Raw genomic sequence first — 17573 nt, forward strand, 5'->3', positions numbered from 1 at the left:
TAGTTGCTTGTCTCTGAAGGAGGGAACCAGTAATTTCTTATTGATTAGATTCACAAAAATACCTTTCATTGTTTCTGCCATTATTTAAATTATGAAGTATATATATATATATATATATATATATATATATATAATTAGTTGCTTGATTTTGGCAGAAAGTAAGCTACAATAGAAACCTGGATAGCTAGAATCTTCTATCACTACTGTATCATACCTTTGGGCTGAGCATTTGATCTCTTTCACAAATTCTTCAAACTATTCTTTCTTCCTGGGCCACCTACAATATGCATCAAAATTATTTTATCTAGCTATCCAAAACATCTTTGGAAATATAGGTAATGACATGATATTAAGATTTGCCACCTCTTTTGGTTATATATGTACTTTTCAATGGTTTTTAAGGAATTTCTTATGCTGGAGTTATCACTGGTTATGTGCTTTCATGGTAAATATCCTTTAAATATCAATGAGACAGGTGTGTTCTTTTCAAAGGACAGCAGATGAAGCAAATTCAATTTAATTCGATTTTAAGCACATTTATTAAATGTCACTGGAATATATACAAAGCATTGTACTGGCATTGAAGACACAAAAGCAAATATAAAATATTCCTTGTTCTCAAAAACCTGAATAGACGATTTTATGATCTTCCCTCCAGAGAATACTCTGACAATCAAGGAACAGAAGTAGCTGCTAGAAACCTGGAGAGGCTACTAGTGAATTGAGACCTTGAAAAACTGATGAAGGAAGAAAACAAAGTGTAGCTTATGCTGCCACATAAGGTGATATTTATGCTATTGTTTCCCTTTGTGGAAGGTACAGTGTATTCTGCTTGCCTGAGTGAACCTGGATCTTTTGTTAACTTACGTAATATTTTGGGAGGAATCATCTCCAAATTTAAACAGAACCTGAAGATTCCCACAGATTTCGTGGAAAAGAACTTGGAGAGGAGAAGGACCTTTATTGGGAATATGTTTTTTGCTTTCTCACTCAGAACTGCTGGGAGCCATATGGCATAGAAATCCAGATTGCTTCACAATATGATTAAAAATTGAGTAATGTGGCACTGAATATCTATAAAAGCTATGTTTTTTTGTAGCTGCCAATAGGATATGATGTTGTAATCCTCATCTCTTTTGCTGTTAATGTGCAATAACAACAACAACAAAAAGTACTCAATTAGTTCCCCAGGTATCATGGGACCTTTCTTTCTTCCTTTTTTCCTTCCTTCCTTCCTTTTTTTTTTTTTTTTTGGCAATCAGGATTAAGTGATTTGGCCATGATTATACAATTACAAAGTTTCAAGTGTCTGATAACTGGATTTGAACTCAGGTCCTCCTGACTACAATTCCAGTGCTATATCCACTGTACCACTTCATTGCCCCAAGAAAATATTTCTAGTTAAGAGACAGGTTAGAATGATATAGAAAGCATGCTTTATGGTTAGGTCAGAAGGACTGTATCCCTCTCTGTCTAGTTGTATGACCATGAGTTTGGGTTCCTGTGGCCTCAGTTCCTTTACTGAATAATATTTTCATTATCTACTTTATATTGAAGATGAAATTAGAGAAAGCATAATGAAGTGGATAAAGGTCAACCTAGGAGTTAGGAAAAAGTGGATTCAAATCTTCCCTCAGAAAAAGACTAGTTGTGTGTCCAAGGTGAATGCATTTACTCTCTCAGTGTACCAGGCAATGCTACAACTCTGTTTCATCTAGAAGTAGCTGTAGAGCTAAAAGGGACGTTAGAGGCTATCTAGTCCAAACCTCTCATTTTATAGATGAGGTAACTAAACCCCAAGGAGTTAAATTAATTAAAATAGATAGGACTGGAAGTAGGATTTGAAACTAGATTATCCGATTCCAGAGATGAGGGTTTTGTTTGTTTGTTTGTTTTTATCATGATACCAATGCCTTAATCATTACTGCTTCAAATGATCAGATGCTAAAAAGTCAAATGTTTCAAATTCACATTTGGCCTCTAAGAAGTTGGGGACCACTAGTTCCAGAGGTGCTGGCTAACACGCTGCTCCTAGCAGAATGTATTCCAAGAAGGGCCATTTCTATTGGCATTGAAGCATCCAGTGCATTTGTCCAGGTCCAGGCCTCCTTCCTCACTCTGGGACTAGAGCACATTTCAGTCCTGTCAACCTTAAGTTTTACTGCAAAATCCTCATAATAAGAAGTGGAAAGAACAGGTACTGGACCTATTTTCCATTGCTATAGACTCCTGAATGAGGAAATTCTCTACCAATGCGAGTTGATATTTTCTCTGCAATTTATAATCTTACTTGCCTAGAGCACTGAGAGATTAGTTAATTTAGAGTTATACCACCACTATTTATCAAAAGTAGGACTTGACTCCAGATTTTCCAGACTTGTCTAGAAGTTGCCTGGAGAAATGAGGTAGAGAATTAGGTCCCTTTGCTCTGCCTCTTCAGAAAATGACTCAATAATATGAACAATCTTGTATACTTATATCTTGTGTGGAAACAGATTAACTGTGAATGCTGCTGTTAAGTTCTCTTGACATCCTTCAAATAAAACTTTACTGGAATTTACAACACAGCCTTTCCATTGATCCAGGCACTGGTCGAGTAGTATAAATTTATCATTTTGGTTAGCTCCTTATGAATCAAGTCAGTAAGCAATCTCTTTCACAGTCACTTTATAAGAAATTTTTAATGCTTAAAAATCATTTGAAAATTTTAAATTATTTATAAACATTAGATATTTTATAAACAAGAACACACAGAAGATGGTGAATTGTGCTCATCAGCTTATGATATTTAATTATGACATGATTTTCTTATTCAAGCTTCCTTTTAAAAGTATTATTTATTTAAAACTAAATACAAACTAAGAAAAACAAAATAAAAATACAGAAAACTGTGAAAAACATTGTCATGTGTGCATCAGAATGTTGGGAGGATTCAAAATATGTAACAATAAATTTCCATTTCAATAAAGCATATATAATACTAGAATACATTATATTCACAAGTGTTCAACTTTTCTTTTCTTCATTGTAGGTTAATCTTTTGTTCTTTACTGTGCAGTTTACTTTATTCTTTTTTTTGCTCTTTCATCCTTCCACTTTCCCCCAGCAAGTTGCAGTTAAGTACAGATATACATATGTATGCATGTATGTTGTATGTATAGACATTCCCATATACAATGCATATATCTATATGCACTAATATATGCACCTAAAATATTAATATTGCTGACATACAATGTAGATTTCTCCCTTGACTGAATCTTTAAATTTGATTTTGAGATAAATGATTACTAATCCCCCCTTTTTTTTTGGTAATAAATTCTACTCCTATTCATTGTAATTGTGTCTGTGTATATATTTCTTATTTCTTACCTCTGATAACTCTTCTACTTTAGCTCTACTCCTTAACTTGCCTTGCTACAACTTAACCTTCTTCCCCCTTATCTTCTCCATCAATCCTTTCCTTCCCATTCCTATTAATCTATATACTTTATCCTACCATCTTATATTCTTCCTGCCTTATTTCTTTATAGATTTTGGAGGGTACTATACTCTTCATGGGATATATGAGTGTGTATATATAGTATACACACTAATACTTAGTATTTGTGTGTGTGTGCATGTATTGTTTTAACCTATATTTAACCTATTCCCAATGTGAATAGGTTTTCAGAACTACCAGCCCTCTTCCCCCATCCAATGCCTCTGTGTTGGTTCTTCTTTCATATAGCATAATTACTATTTTTATATGTGCCTAGGAAGTTTTGCTGTCCTAGACAGATCACACACAGCCCTGCACCAATCTTTCTTTTCGACTATCCAATTACTGATGTCAATTTTTTTGTATTATTGTGTCAAGATTCTTTTCTTTTTGGTCATACTTTTTAAGTGGTCTAATTATTCTTATATTTTCTCTTCTTATTCTTCTGTCCATATCTGTTGTTTTTCTTATGTTTCGTGTTCTCTTCTATTTTTTCATTCTTTATATTTTGTTTTGTTTTTTTTAAAAATTCACTGAATTTCCTTGACCAATTCTAATTTTCAAAGAATCATTTTCTTTAAGATTTTGGATCTCCTTTTCCAGTTGATTGATTTTCTTTTCATAATCTCCTTATTTTTCTTGAATGGTGTGTGTGTATGTGTGTGTGTGTGTGTGTGTGTGTGTATGTATCCCAAAACTGAAACATATCTGCTTCAGTTTTAGTTTTTCTTCAGTCTCTCTCATTTATGAGTTCTTCTATAAATTCCTTCTGGGTAGATAACCATTTAACATTACTCTTTTGGTAGGAAAGGCTTTGTTTTACATCATTAGTCTTCTGCTCTGATGAATCCTGGTCTTCCCTATTCCCAAAATAGGTTTCTATGGTTGAATTCTTTCTTCTTTGCCTGCTTTTTTTTTTTTTTTTTAATGAGAGTTTATTAGTGTAAACACTTCTAATCCCCTCTGGCCTAAAATCCCAAACCAAGAACTTCATCCTCCTGCAAATGCCTGAATCCAGAAGCTTCCCTGCTCCTGGCCTCTGTACTCACCCAGAGTCTGTGGTTTCCTTCTTGCCCAACTAAGTGTCTCTATAACGCAGCTGGCCTGACATTCCTATTCAACTGAGGTTACCTCAGTCTTGTCAGATTAGGACCCTAGATTCCCCTCACTGTGCCAGAGGTGAAAGTTCCTATGGTTTCAGCTGAGGCTCCTTCTGGCTCAGCCAACCTGAGGTCTTCCTACTTGCTGTTTCTATGCAGCTAGCCTGGAGGTATTTACACTTCATACTGATTAAACCTAGGTCCTGGCATCTTTATTGAGGTCTTCTCAGGTTGTCCCAAGGGGAATTCTCTTTTGCCTTATTTGTTTTTAACTTGTCTATGTTCACCTTAAGACACAATTTTGTTTTGTTTGTGGGGAAATATTGGAAAATTTGGAATTTTCTGATGTACTCCGCCATATTCCCTCCTCTCCCTTCCCCCATTTAAATTTCTAAGGAAAGGTCAGTTTGAATTGTTGAATATATGTATTTAACAATTCAAACTGACCTTTCCTTAGAAAGGTGTATATATGTGTGTATATATATATATATATATATATATATATATATATATATATGTATATATATATATATATACATATATATATATATATAATTTTTTAAAATTAAAAATTCAAAATTATTAAGTCCTATTTTAAATTAAAGTTTTGTAAACTTAATTTTAAAGTTTAGTTTGAAAAATTAAAGTTTTAAGAATGTGATCACATATATTATTTTTAGAAGTTCTTTTGAATTTTTATATTTTATTTTTCCCAATTAAATTTTAAAAGTATTTTAACATTTATGTTATAAAATTTAGTAAGAAACTTTCTTTCTCTTCTATCCCCCTTTATGATAAAGTAAGCTACTTTCTATAGATTATACATGTATATTAATACAAAATATATTGTCATACAATCCATATTATAACCAAGGCAAAAAGTAAGAAAAATAAGAAAAGTAAAAAAAAAAAAATACTTCCATTGTCTTTCAGACTCTCTCATTTTTGTCTCTGGAAATGAAGAGCAAGTTTCATCATAAGTTCTTTGGAATTGTTTTGGACCCCTTTAATGCAGAGTACAATTGTTATTCAAAGTTGATCATTGTACAATATTGTTGATACAATGTACAATGTTTTCTTGATTCTGCTCACTTCATTTTGTATTACTTCATATGAATCTTTCCAGGATTTTCTGAAACCATACTGCTTGTTGTTTTTTATGTTACAGTAGCACAATATTCCATCACAATCATGTACTCATAAATATTTTTGTACATATATATTCTTTTCCTTCATTTGAAAATCTCTTTGAGATGTAGATCTAGTAGCCCTTTGGTTAAAATTCCCGTCACACTGCAGTATGATTTACAACCCCACTAATATTATATTAGTGTCCCAATTTTTCTACTTCCCCTTCAACATTTGTCATTTTTCCTTTTCTATATATTAGCCAGTCTTTGGGGAATGAGTACATTCCTCAAAGTTGTTTTGATTTCTATCTATCTAATCCATAATTATTTAGAGTATTTTTTTATTTGACTATAGATAGCTTTGATTTCTTGTTCTGAAAACAATTTGTTCATATTGGTTGATAAGAAAATGACTTGTTTCTTATAAGTTTTACTCAGTTTTCTAAATAGTTGAGAAATGAGATCTTTATAAAGAAATTTGCTGTATTGTCCCCCTTATTTTCTGCTTTTCTTTTAATTTTGATTTTCTCTCTGTGTGTATGTGTGTGTGTGCACAAACCCTTTTTAATTTAATATAATCAAAATTACCCAGTTTACTTCTGGTAAGGCTCTCTATCTCATCTTTAGCCCTAAATTATTCCTTTGTACATAAATCTGACAGGTAAACTATTCTATGCTTTCCTAACTTACTTATTTCAATTATTTCAAATAGCTTGCATCTCTAGGATTTTTTTTTTTTGAACTATGCCATCACATTATCTCCAAAGAGTGGCAGTTTGATTTCATCATTGCCTATTCTAATTCCTTCAATTTCTTTTTTCTTTTCTCATTGCCATTGTTAGCATTTGTAGTACAGTATTAAATAATAGTAGTGATAATTGGGCATCCTTAAGGACTTTTAAACTTTCTCAAAGAGAAATGGGAAAGCTTCTAGCTTATACTTACTACAGATTATGCCTGCTGTAGTTTTAAATAGGTACTACTTATCATTTTAAGAAAAACTTCATTTATTATTAAGCTTTTCAGTGCTTTTAATAAGAATGAATGCTGTATTTTGTCAAAAGATTTTTCTGCATCCACTGAGTTAGTCTTATGATCTTTGTTGATTTTATTATTGATATGGTCAATTATACTAATAGTTTTCCTAAACCAGTTTTCCTTGTATAAAGCCTACTTGGTGATATGTATGGTATTTGTGATATATTATAATATGTAATCTGCAAACTTCTCCTTTTCTCCTACAGGAATTTTTTTTCTATTTATTTCTGTACGTGTTTTTTCTATATATATGTCCATTTTCTAGTACCACTTTTCCAGGAAAATTCTAGAATACACTGTAAAATAGAATTGGTGAAAATTCTTTTAAAAATGTAGTTGTCATATGGTAAAAAACAAACAAACAAACAAACATGGTTTTCTGAAGTACAAATTGTACCAAACCAATTTTTTTTTTTGCTTTTTTAAAAAAACAGAGGTATTAAACTGATAATTCCAGAAAACAATATGGATATAGTTGCCTTACATTTTAGTAAATCATTTGGTAAATTATCTTATACTATTCTTGTGAGTGAAATGTGAAGTGAAATGTGAGTAAAACAAAAGGACAATAATCCTAATTTGTAACCAGTTGAATTGCCATACCCAAGAGTCATCAATAAGAGTTTGATGCCAATTTTATAGAGGACTATGGTGGAGTGCCACAGCAATATATGAAAAATCCAGAACTATTTATCATTCTTACAAATGATTGAATAAAGGCATAGATATCATAATAATCAAATTTGCATAGAATATGATTACTAATATACTATATGATAAAAGTCAGCATTCACAAAAACTCTTAAAAGCCTGGAATGTTGGCCAAATCATATATGAAATTGAATATGAATAAATTTAACAGCTAACACTGGAGTTTTAAAATCAATTTCACAAGTCCCAACTGGGAGCAGGGGATATAATTTGCCTGAAAAGAATGTGCAGGTTTTAAGGAACTGTGGTCTAATATTGTGGGCGGAAAAGTAAATAATATTTTGGATTATAGTAAAAGAAACACAGCTTCAAGAGATAAGGAAGATATGGTCTCTCTATTCACTGGTCATTTTTTTTTTTTGAAATGAAGTATATTTACTCTCTAGTACTCTAATTTATAAATTTCTCTTTTCCTTTTATGCATTTTTTTCTATTTGTGTCTTCAAAATCATTGTTATAGTGTTCTCATCTGTCTTGGACTGATTTCTCCTGTAGAATTTTGTTCTATGGGATGTTACCATTTTCTTCCATGTGGTGAGGAAAATGGTGCAAAGGTCTTTGTAAATCTTAGAATATTGTATGAATTATTATTATTATTGTATTTTTGATAATGATGGTGATATAACAATGGTGGTGGTGATGGTCATTTGGTCTATTATTGAATATCTCTTGTGAAAGTCTACTTATTCACTTCTAATTTTTTTTTTTTTTATCAAGGAGACCCTTGATTCATATATAAATGACTTCCATGAGAATTTTGCATACATAGGAGAGTAAACATCTAGGTCAGTAGCTACTGATGTTGGTTTTATTTTTATCAGATTCAATAAGAAGTTTTTGCTGTTTCTCTCTTTAGGTACTTTCCATATCAATCTCTCCATGTTTTCCTAATTATATCACCTTCAGTTCAGATTTCCCCTATATATATTTGGTCCAATTTAGTGTATCTGTTCATGTTCATGCTATTTTATATACCCTCTAAGTGTACCTGAGATTATGATTTTATAGTTACACTGTTACTTCTGGAAACCACAATGTTAGAGTATGGTGAATTTATTGTAAAATCACTGACAACTGTGAACCAGAACCTATAACATATGGGGTCATAATGAATGAAGAAACTATGGCTTTAAGACAAAACATGACGCATTTTCTTCAGTAACCCTTCAGAGAAGTCATGACAAGTGATTAATTTGTTCAAAGTACTTTGAAGACTATCTCATTTTCTTCCTCATAGTGTGGAATAAATTCCACCATGAAGGAGAGACTCAAAGATACACTATTAACCCTATTCCAGCCTCAATGCTAAACTTGTGTCAATCTAACATTTCATCTCCTGACTTTATACATTCATAAAAACTAAATGTTTCCCATGCCTGCCATACTTTCTTTCTTTACCTTCGCTTCTTGGAATTACCATATCACTTCAAGCTTAAGCTCATTCCCTTTTCCATACAAGGCTTTTCATTATCTCCTTAATTGTTATTAATTCTTCTTTCCAATCAAATTTTTTCTATATTTGCCTTCTATGTACTATAGTACTGTGTACTATATTCCCTTTTATATGTATATATCAAATTTATCTGCAGACTGCACACTACTTGAGGGGAAGGTATTACTTCATTTTTGGCTCTATCCTAAGGGTCTATCACAAGCCTGAAGATATATTTTATTAGGTATTTCATAAATGTTCATTAAATTTCATTGAATTGAATTCTTTAGCTATCATAATAACTATGAAGTTGAGGTATCATAATAAAACCTAGATAACATGAATTTATCTCTGCCGATCAAATGGTCAATGTTAAGTTAATGAGAAAATTGTTAGCATGTTCTTTCTGTAAGTGGACTCTTTTTTTTTAAAAAGGAAAAGTATAAGGATGAGAAGGAAAATATGCTTCTCTATTATATCTTAAGTTCCAATGAACTTAATGAAAGAGAATTCATCTCTTTGTACCCCAAGAGGGTGAGCTTAGGGCCTGGTACTTCTTGGGGGATCAAAATTGAATTAATCACACTCAGTTTTTTTTCATAATAAGGGTTTTCTGCTAATGCCTTTTTTATCCATTCTCTGAGACAGTGGAGCAATTCAAATATGCTTCAAGACTTCAGTAGTGCCCCATCCTTAGCAAACATCCATTTGGGAAAGAGCCCAATGGTAACTTAGGAGTTATGCTTACCCCAATATAAAAATTTTGACATGTAATTTGGAGCTTTATCAAAATCAATGGGAATAGAGAGTGAATTTATGTAATAAGGCATAGTGAAAGTTGCCATACCTGGGTCTAATAGTTGGATCTATTTGGCAAGCTTTTCTGTTAGCTGGCAAGGATATTAACATAGGAAATGGTTTGCAGAAGTGGATGCTAGTTCAAGAGTGGTTCCTTTTAATAAATCATACAGAAAATTGACTTGCTAGCTAAATAGAATATCTCCCACATTTTCTCTTTCATCAGATAAAAATTAAAAACTTAAAATCCATCTTTGCTTTGTTATACCTTACTTAAAAAAATAAAATTCAGAGCCAATTGCATATCTAATATCCAATTGCTCAGGATATATATTTGATGATAATTTTAATTAGCTTGTCTCTAGTTGTGCTTCAGTTTTGTTTATGTTTTCTATGTTACATAGTTCTAATTAATAAATTATTGATGCTAGAGAACCTAGCAACAAGAATGCCAGGGAACAGAATAACAAGAGTCTGCATTAATCTTGAGACCCTTCATCATGTACCTTGCACACAATGCCCCATTTGCATAGGCAACAAGTCTGTGCAAAGACAAGTCTTGTACAAATCTGACCCTTGTGGTCTTTGGCTGGTTGGATCTTGGTCAGCTCATTCTAGGGAATGGATGTTGAGGCCTCAGGTATAAGTTCTGCCTCACTGGCTAAAGGTTTGGGATACACACCTTGTAGACACGTCAGGACATCAAGCATGCACTAAATCGAGATCGCCCCTACTGTCTCAGGAGTTGGGCTCCTGGATACGCAAGCTAAACACATACTTGTTGCTGGGGCATGTTGGCAAGGGCAGATGAAAGGGGTATAAGAAGAAGAGGAAGAGAAAGTCAGGAGAGACATGATGTAACTAAGCAATAAAGCTTCTCTAACTGCATAAGTGGTGTCAGACTACTCTGTCATATCTGGAGATGTCCGAAGGTTGTAGAGGCCACGATAATTGTGGGTAGGTGCTCAGACTCCAGCTGGTATCAGCAGGACTATACTTCCAAATTATATTTGGAAGAAAGGTGGGGTATAAATAAATGAAATAAAATATATAACTGACAGGTTTGTCTCTTCACTTAACAGATTTACATAATTTCTCATATCATGAAAGCAGTAATTTCAATTGTATGTATATTTATGTTTACAAAGTACTTTTTATGTGCGAGGAACTGTTTTCCTTCTCAGAAGAAATTTTGAAGAATATGAAAATTATTTCAAAAATATGAAGAGTAATAGGGCACAGTTCTTCCTATCTTTGTTGAGCTTTCAAATTAATGTGGAGATTGACAAATACACAAAGAATTATAATGAAAACAGAAGTTAAAAGTGCAGAAGAGATTAAAACCAAAGTAGTATGGATGCTTTTCAATATTGTTTTGTGAATGATATTAAAGCTTAAAATGCTAGGCCTTTACTTACTTTTAGGTTACTCACACTTAAAATGAATAAGCAATTCATGATTAATTACTGCTGGATTAGAAATACTTTAAGGAGAGATATTATAGGGATCATAGCACTGAAATCAACACTTTCCTACTCCAACTGAAGTTTTCACCCTGTAGTTAAGGAATCTGAGACGCAGCAAGATTTAGTGATTTGCTCAAAACAACCATACAGAAGTAAGATTTCAAACTCAGCACCTACATATGATTCCAATTAGTTGTTTATTTAATTACACTGTATAGCCTCTGGTCATATAACTCTCATTAATTTCCTTCATCTATAAGGTATTATGCGTATCAAAAGATGTAAGGATTCAGTGACTTATAAAACTATAGGGCAAAGATATGCAACAATTCCTGGCACATAGTAGGTATTTAATGAATGCATGTTGACTTATTGACTACTACTAGAACTACTGTTAAGGAACAGAGAGCTTGAAGATATATTGGATATCACCTAGTCTTATCTCTCTATTTAAAATATCAAGTCAACAAGCACCTGTAAGATCTCAAGTACTGAAGATACCAGAAAAAACAAAACCAGGCTTTCCATTCAAGAAATTCATAATATAATGGAGGAGTCAACATGTAAATAATTAAGTACAAGCAAGACATGTATGGGATAATTTGGAGGTATGGTCAATAAGAATGAATTAATATCAAAGGGGATCAGGAAAAATTTCATGGAGAAGGTAGGATTTTAATTGACACTTTAATCAACCAGGGATCAAAGGAAGCCAAAATGAGGAAGGATAATATCTGAGGAATGGAAAAAGGCAGCTTCTTCAGATGAACCAAGTCAGGAGATAAGTATCCTGTTGAAGGACAGCATGAAGGTTAATTCCACCAGATGAGAGAATACTTGGAGAGGTTTAAGAAGGCAAGGTTAAAAAAGACTTTGGAAGAATTGCAAATGTTTTTAACTCTTTAGAAGATGATAAAATGGAGACAAAGTGTTTTATTTTGTTCATACAAGGTCACATATCAGTTAGCTAGCAAAGTTGGAACTACAATTTAGACCTCTTGGTCTCCAGTGTGCTGCTGTGTCTATTATATAACATTTCCAAGAAATTGGTTGCCATCCAGTGGAATAAATCAATCAATATAATTGTGTCTATGATATTTTTTTCATCCCAGTGATAGAATTCATAGCTTATTCAAAAGACATTATAGTATAAAATGGTACTTGTTAAATCTTACAAAGTAATATTTAGTAAGAGTAGGTATACATACTAATAAGAGCAGCAAGGAAAGCAGGCAGGTCTTCAAGCTATACAAACTTTCAGAGAGAAGGGGAAAGAAAAAGTGTTTTGTTTTTTTTTTTTTCATTTCATTATCCACAGTTCTTAGAACAGTACCTTGTACATAAATTCACCAAATCAAAGAATTACTGAATTTTAGAAATAGAAAAAGGCCTCAGTGAGCATCTATTCTAAAACCCTTATTCAATTTATATCCTATTCTCTATAAAACAGATTGGCTCAAAAGACTATATCTGGGGAAATATGAGGAAGAAATAATCATTTCAAGCTAGAAAAGAATGGTGAAAAAAAATAGGAATCCTAATCTTTGACTTGAACTAGTATCTACCATTCCATTATTGTTTGGAGGCACTGAATACATTATATGGCATCCAAGAGAGCACAACTAGTCTAATTCTTTATATGGTAAAAGTTAAGTATGTGCTGGCAAAACCTCTCAAAAGAATCCATGCCTTCCAAGGTAAAACAAAATTGTGATCCTGATGATGTTTATGTGGATATAAAGTCCAACATATTTGTACCGGGAGGGTAAAGTAGTGAAGTTAAAGGAAGCTCAAGTTAGAAGAAATAACCTGGTTTGCCCTCTCATTCTGAATTGACTGTACGACTGGAAATGTTATTAAATTCCTCTGAGTCATGGTTTCTTCATCTTAAAATGAGAATAACTGTGCTTAAACTACCTATTTCATAGGAGCAATGTGAAGAAAACACATTTTAATCCTTTAAATACTCTATGGAAGAAAGCTGTTACCATTGGCACTTAGATGCTTTCTATGGCTTGGCCAGGAGCAGAATAGAAATCAAGGAAATGTGAATCTAGACCCCAAGTATAAGTCATCTTAGAATCACAGAAGCTCAAAATTATTAAAAAAAAAAAAAAAAAAAGCTCAGGGGCCACTTAATATAATCTATGCCTCAACAAGAATTTATCCTATTATATCCCCAATTAGTGGTCATGAAAAGTGCTCGAAAATGTCTGGTAATGGTAAAATCTGAAAGTCAATGTATTCCATTTTGGATAACTCAAGCGAGTGAATTAAGTGCCTACTATATACAAAATTCTATGCTAATCACTCAGGTTACAAATAGAAAAATAAAATAATCCCTAAATTCAAGGAAGTCACATGCATTTATGGGGAGACAACACATACATGAAGTCCCAGTTGCAACACTTATGGAAGTGGGTGCTGTAGTAAGGTGTATGCTACTATCTTCCCTTTAGCATTATTTCCATTGGTAAAACCATTACAGTTTTTGGTGATCAATCAGTTGATCGTGACAAGAATTTTAGCTGCAAATACTGACTTTTTTGAGTTGTCATTAGTTATGTCTGCTGAAAAGGGTGGTCCTACTGCTTTTGCAAAAGCAATTCTAAGGTCTTCTAATCTCCACAAGCATTGTTTCCTTAACTGGCCATAAGGATAAAGGAGTTAGGAATTAAAACTGATCATATGCTATTCCTGGGATGCTAGGGCTTATTTTACCAACTGTTGGTCAGCAATTGATAAAGACCAAGCCCCTCCTCCACACACATTCTTCTCCTGGACAGTGGCAGTGCTTGGACAGAACCAGACCTGCTGATCTAGAAATGCATCTGTTCTCAGAGCACTTGGGTTTTCCTGCCAATCTCTGATAGTTATTTGACAAATTATGTTTGTATTATTTCGGAAAGGAAGCCCTTCTTCCACAGGAGTTGCTCTTCTCTATACACATTCATAGAATAAAGGGCATACATAGCTCCTTGACATAGTCAGCTCAATCTCCCCTTCAACATTGTTCAATCCCGAACAAAATATAGAGGTGGCGGGAGGGGAGAGGGGAGATACACATAAAAGGGATGGCCAGGAAATGTAACAGTGTAGAAAAAAACTGCTCCCTTCTTTCTGGCTAAAGTGCCTTTCAGTATGAATATGTATCTAATGATTCATGATTTAATCAGGTTTTAGGCTAAGTCTACTCCCAGACCAACTATATCCTGGCTACAGAAGTCATTTTTGTTTGTATTGCCTTTTTCATGATTCATTCTGAGTCAGCAAACAATGTCTAGGGGATATCAAAAAAAGATTCAATTCTGATTACTCAGTCTTGCAGCAACTTCTGAATATTTCTAAGAAACAAACTAGTGATTTATTACATATTGAGTTGGATTGGGCAACCATTTGGATTGAGGTCAGAAAATACTTTTTCAAGTAAAAGAAGTCAAGTTAAATGATATAAAATGAATACAAATCTGTCCTTAATTAAAAAGGAATTCATTCAAGAAGTACATCTTCTGCAGCCTCTGTAATATCTCTCTGTACCTAAGGACTTTATAACCCACACATATTTCTGATATCTTCATTACTTATTTTTGTTTTTCATGAATTCATAAATAAAGTTCATTGCACATTAAAAAGTTCATGTAATACAACCAATGGCCTTTTGGTAAGGTCAATTCACATATAGGTGATGAGAGCAAAACTGGACAGCCCTGTAAAGTTATGTAAAATCACCAACAAAAAATTATACAGGCTTAAATGGTGTCACACCCTCTGGAACCAGAAAGATGAACCTTCAGAGAATGACTCTTTTTATATACAAACTCAAGTGGTCTTGCCTATTCTTAGATTTCTACATAAAGTAGGCCTTCAGAAAATATCCTTTGCAAAAACCACCTCCCTTGATAATGATATTGCCCTCCAAGAATGCTCTTATCTTAGTGCCTCTCTAAGGATAAAAGCCTTTTTATCACAGCCTTTGAGCAAGCTTTGTTATGAGCTGGCACCTTGGAGAACAAGGAATCACTCACCTAATCCTGCTACACCTCAGCTCTAAAAGGTGAATTTTAGAGTGGAAAAAAAAAAAAAAAAAAAAAACAAGGCAAAGAAGTTATTTCCTCTTTTTTACTTTTAAAATGCAACTCTCTTCCTGGAGTAAAGGTGGAGATGTCCTAAGCTTCCTGTGAAGCTCTGAGTTTTGGCTTTGAGCACATGGGCTCCTTATGTTTGTAGTGGGTTGTTTGGCTGCTATTTCCAGGAAACAGCCTTCTGGACTGGTACTGGAAGCTGCCCCATCAATTTTCTCCTCTACAGAGCCAGGACTTAAGGTGTTACTTGCTGATTTCTCTGTGATTAAGACCATCCCACTGACTTTCCCAGAGTCTATCTGATCTGGCTGAACATCCTTTTGATCTCAGTGTGACTTATCTTTCTTGAAGTTTTTGTTTTTTTTTTTAGTCTATCTTGAGCTGGAGAGAGGTTTCATTTCAACAGACTCCGTTTAGAGGCTTGGTTTCATGTGGTTTTCAAGAGAAACTGGGAAAGCAGGAGCAGCTTCTTGACTTTACTCCATTATCTTGGCTCTACCCCTGGAACTCCCCCTATAGATACAAGAAGTGTCATCACTTCTTGCAAAAGTTTAATTGATGTAAATCAGCTGTAAAATCAAGTCTAAAGAAGTCAAAAGCTTCATAATATGGTAATATATGTATCTCCTTTTCAACAAGTGATCTACAACCACAGTACTCACTCACTCAACCTATATAATCTATATAAGATTACAAATACAATGATGAAATACCTTGGAGAAATATGACATACTTTGTTCATAATATGTATGTAATTATTCATTGGTGATATTTTATCCCTCCTACATGACAGAGAGGTGATGATGGATTGTAGATGCAGAATTTCATTTACATTTCCCAATTAAAAGGTATCCCAAAAGAAAATGGATATATCTTTTACATATGCAGAGCAGAAGTACCCTAAATTCTAACCTAGCTTCCTGATTAGTGCCATGAGTACCACCATGCTCCCAGTCTCCTAGACTCATGGCCTAGTTGTCATTCTGCACTTCTCATTATCTCATGCCATCTTCCTCATACTCATTCCTTTGCCAAGTCTTGTGAGTTTTACTTTATAACATATTTCACACATACATACACAGTTATTTTGCCACCACTCAAATAGACCTCTAACTACCTCACATTTAGACCATTGCAGTTACCCATGAGTTGGTTTCCCAAATCTCTTTCTCCCCACTCCATTTCATCTTCTATTTGCCTAACAATTAATGTTCCAAAAGCACAGATATTATCTCATCATCATGTCTTCTTCATGAATGTCAGTTATTTACTATCACTTCCAAATGTCTCTATTTAACATTCAAAACCTTTCATACCCTGCCTCCCTCTACCTTTCCAATTTCCTTATACCCCCACATTTCATATCCTTTTATCAAATTATACTTACTTCCTTGCTATTTCTCACTCCAACTCCTGATCTTGGACATTTTGACTATTTGTTCCCCCTGCCTGAAATGCTATCTCCTTATCTAGATCTCCTGACCTCCCTGACTTCCTTCATCTCATATACAATTCCATCTTCTACAAGAAGTTATTTTTACTTTTCTTAATTATAGTTCTGCTTTCTGTTAATTATCTCCAATTTATCCTATATATAGCTTGCTTGTGCAGTTGCTTATATGTTATCTCTCTTGTTATACTGTGATTTTTTTTTGAGAACAGGGACTAATTTTGTTTTTCATTATGTCTTTAATACCTGGCATAAGTGTCTGGAATATAGGAAGTACTCAATAAATGTCAATTTCTAATCTTATGTTCATTTATAATTTTTTGTCCATTTCCTTCCATAAATCTTCTATAAAGGAACAACTCTAATATACTTGAGGATTTCTTATTCTTTAACATCTGGAGAGTTCCAATATGCTGTTTACTGTTGTTTCTTCTCTAAATGTGATTATCCTATACTTTGCTAGTCATACATGTCTTCAGTAAAGCTTTTGATATGGTTTTTCATGAGTCATTAATGTCATTATGCTGCATTCTATACTTGTTATTAATACTTTTTATTTTTATAATTTTTATTTTATGGACATTGTGGTATTCTTATTTTTTTTTAATTTCAACATTAGCCCTTACAAAACCTTGTATTCAAATCCCCCTCCTCCCACCTTCCCCCATGCCCTCCCCTATTTGGCAAGAAATTTAAAACATAGTTAAACATGGTTAGAAATATATGTTAAATCCAACATATGCATACATATTTATACAATTATCATGCCACACAAGAAAAATCAACTCAAACCAGTAAAAAAACAAAAACAAAAACAAAGGAAGCAAAATAAAATGTAAATGAATAACAACAAATAGAGTGAAAATGCTCTGTTGTGAACCACAC

This window comes from Sarcophilus harrisii, chromosome 1, assembly GCF_902635505.1.
Source record: "Sarcophilus harrisii chromosome 1, mSarHar1.11, whole genome shotgun sequence".
NCBI classification, from domain to species: domain Eukaryota; kingdom Metazoa; phylum Chordata; class Mammalia; order Dasyuromorphia; family Dasyuridae; genus Sarcophilus; species Sarcophilus harrisii.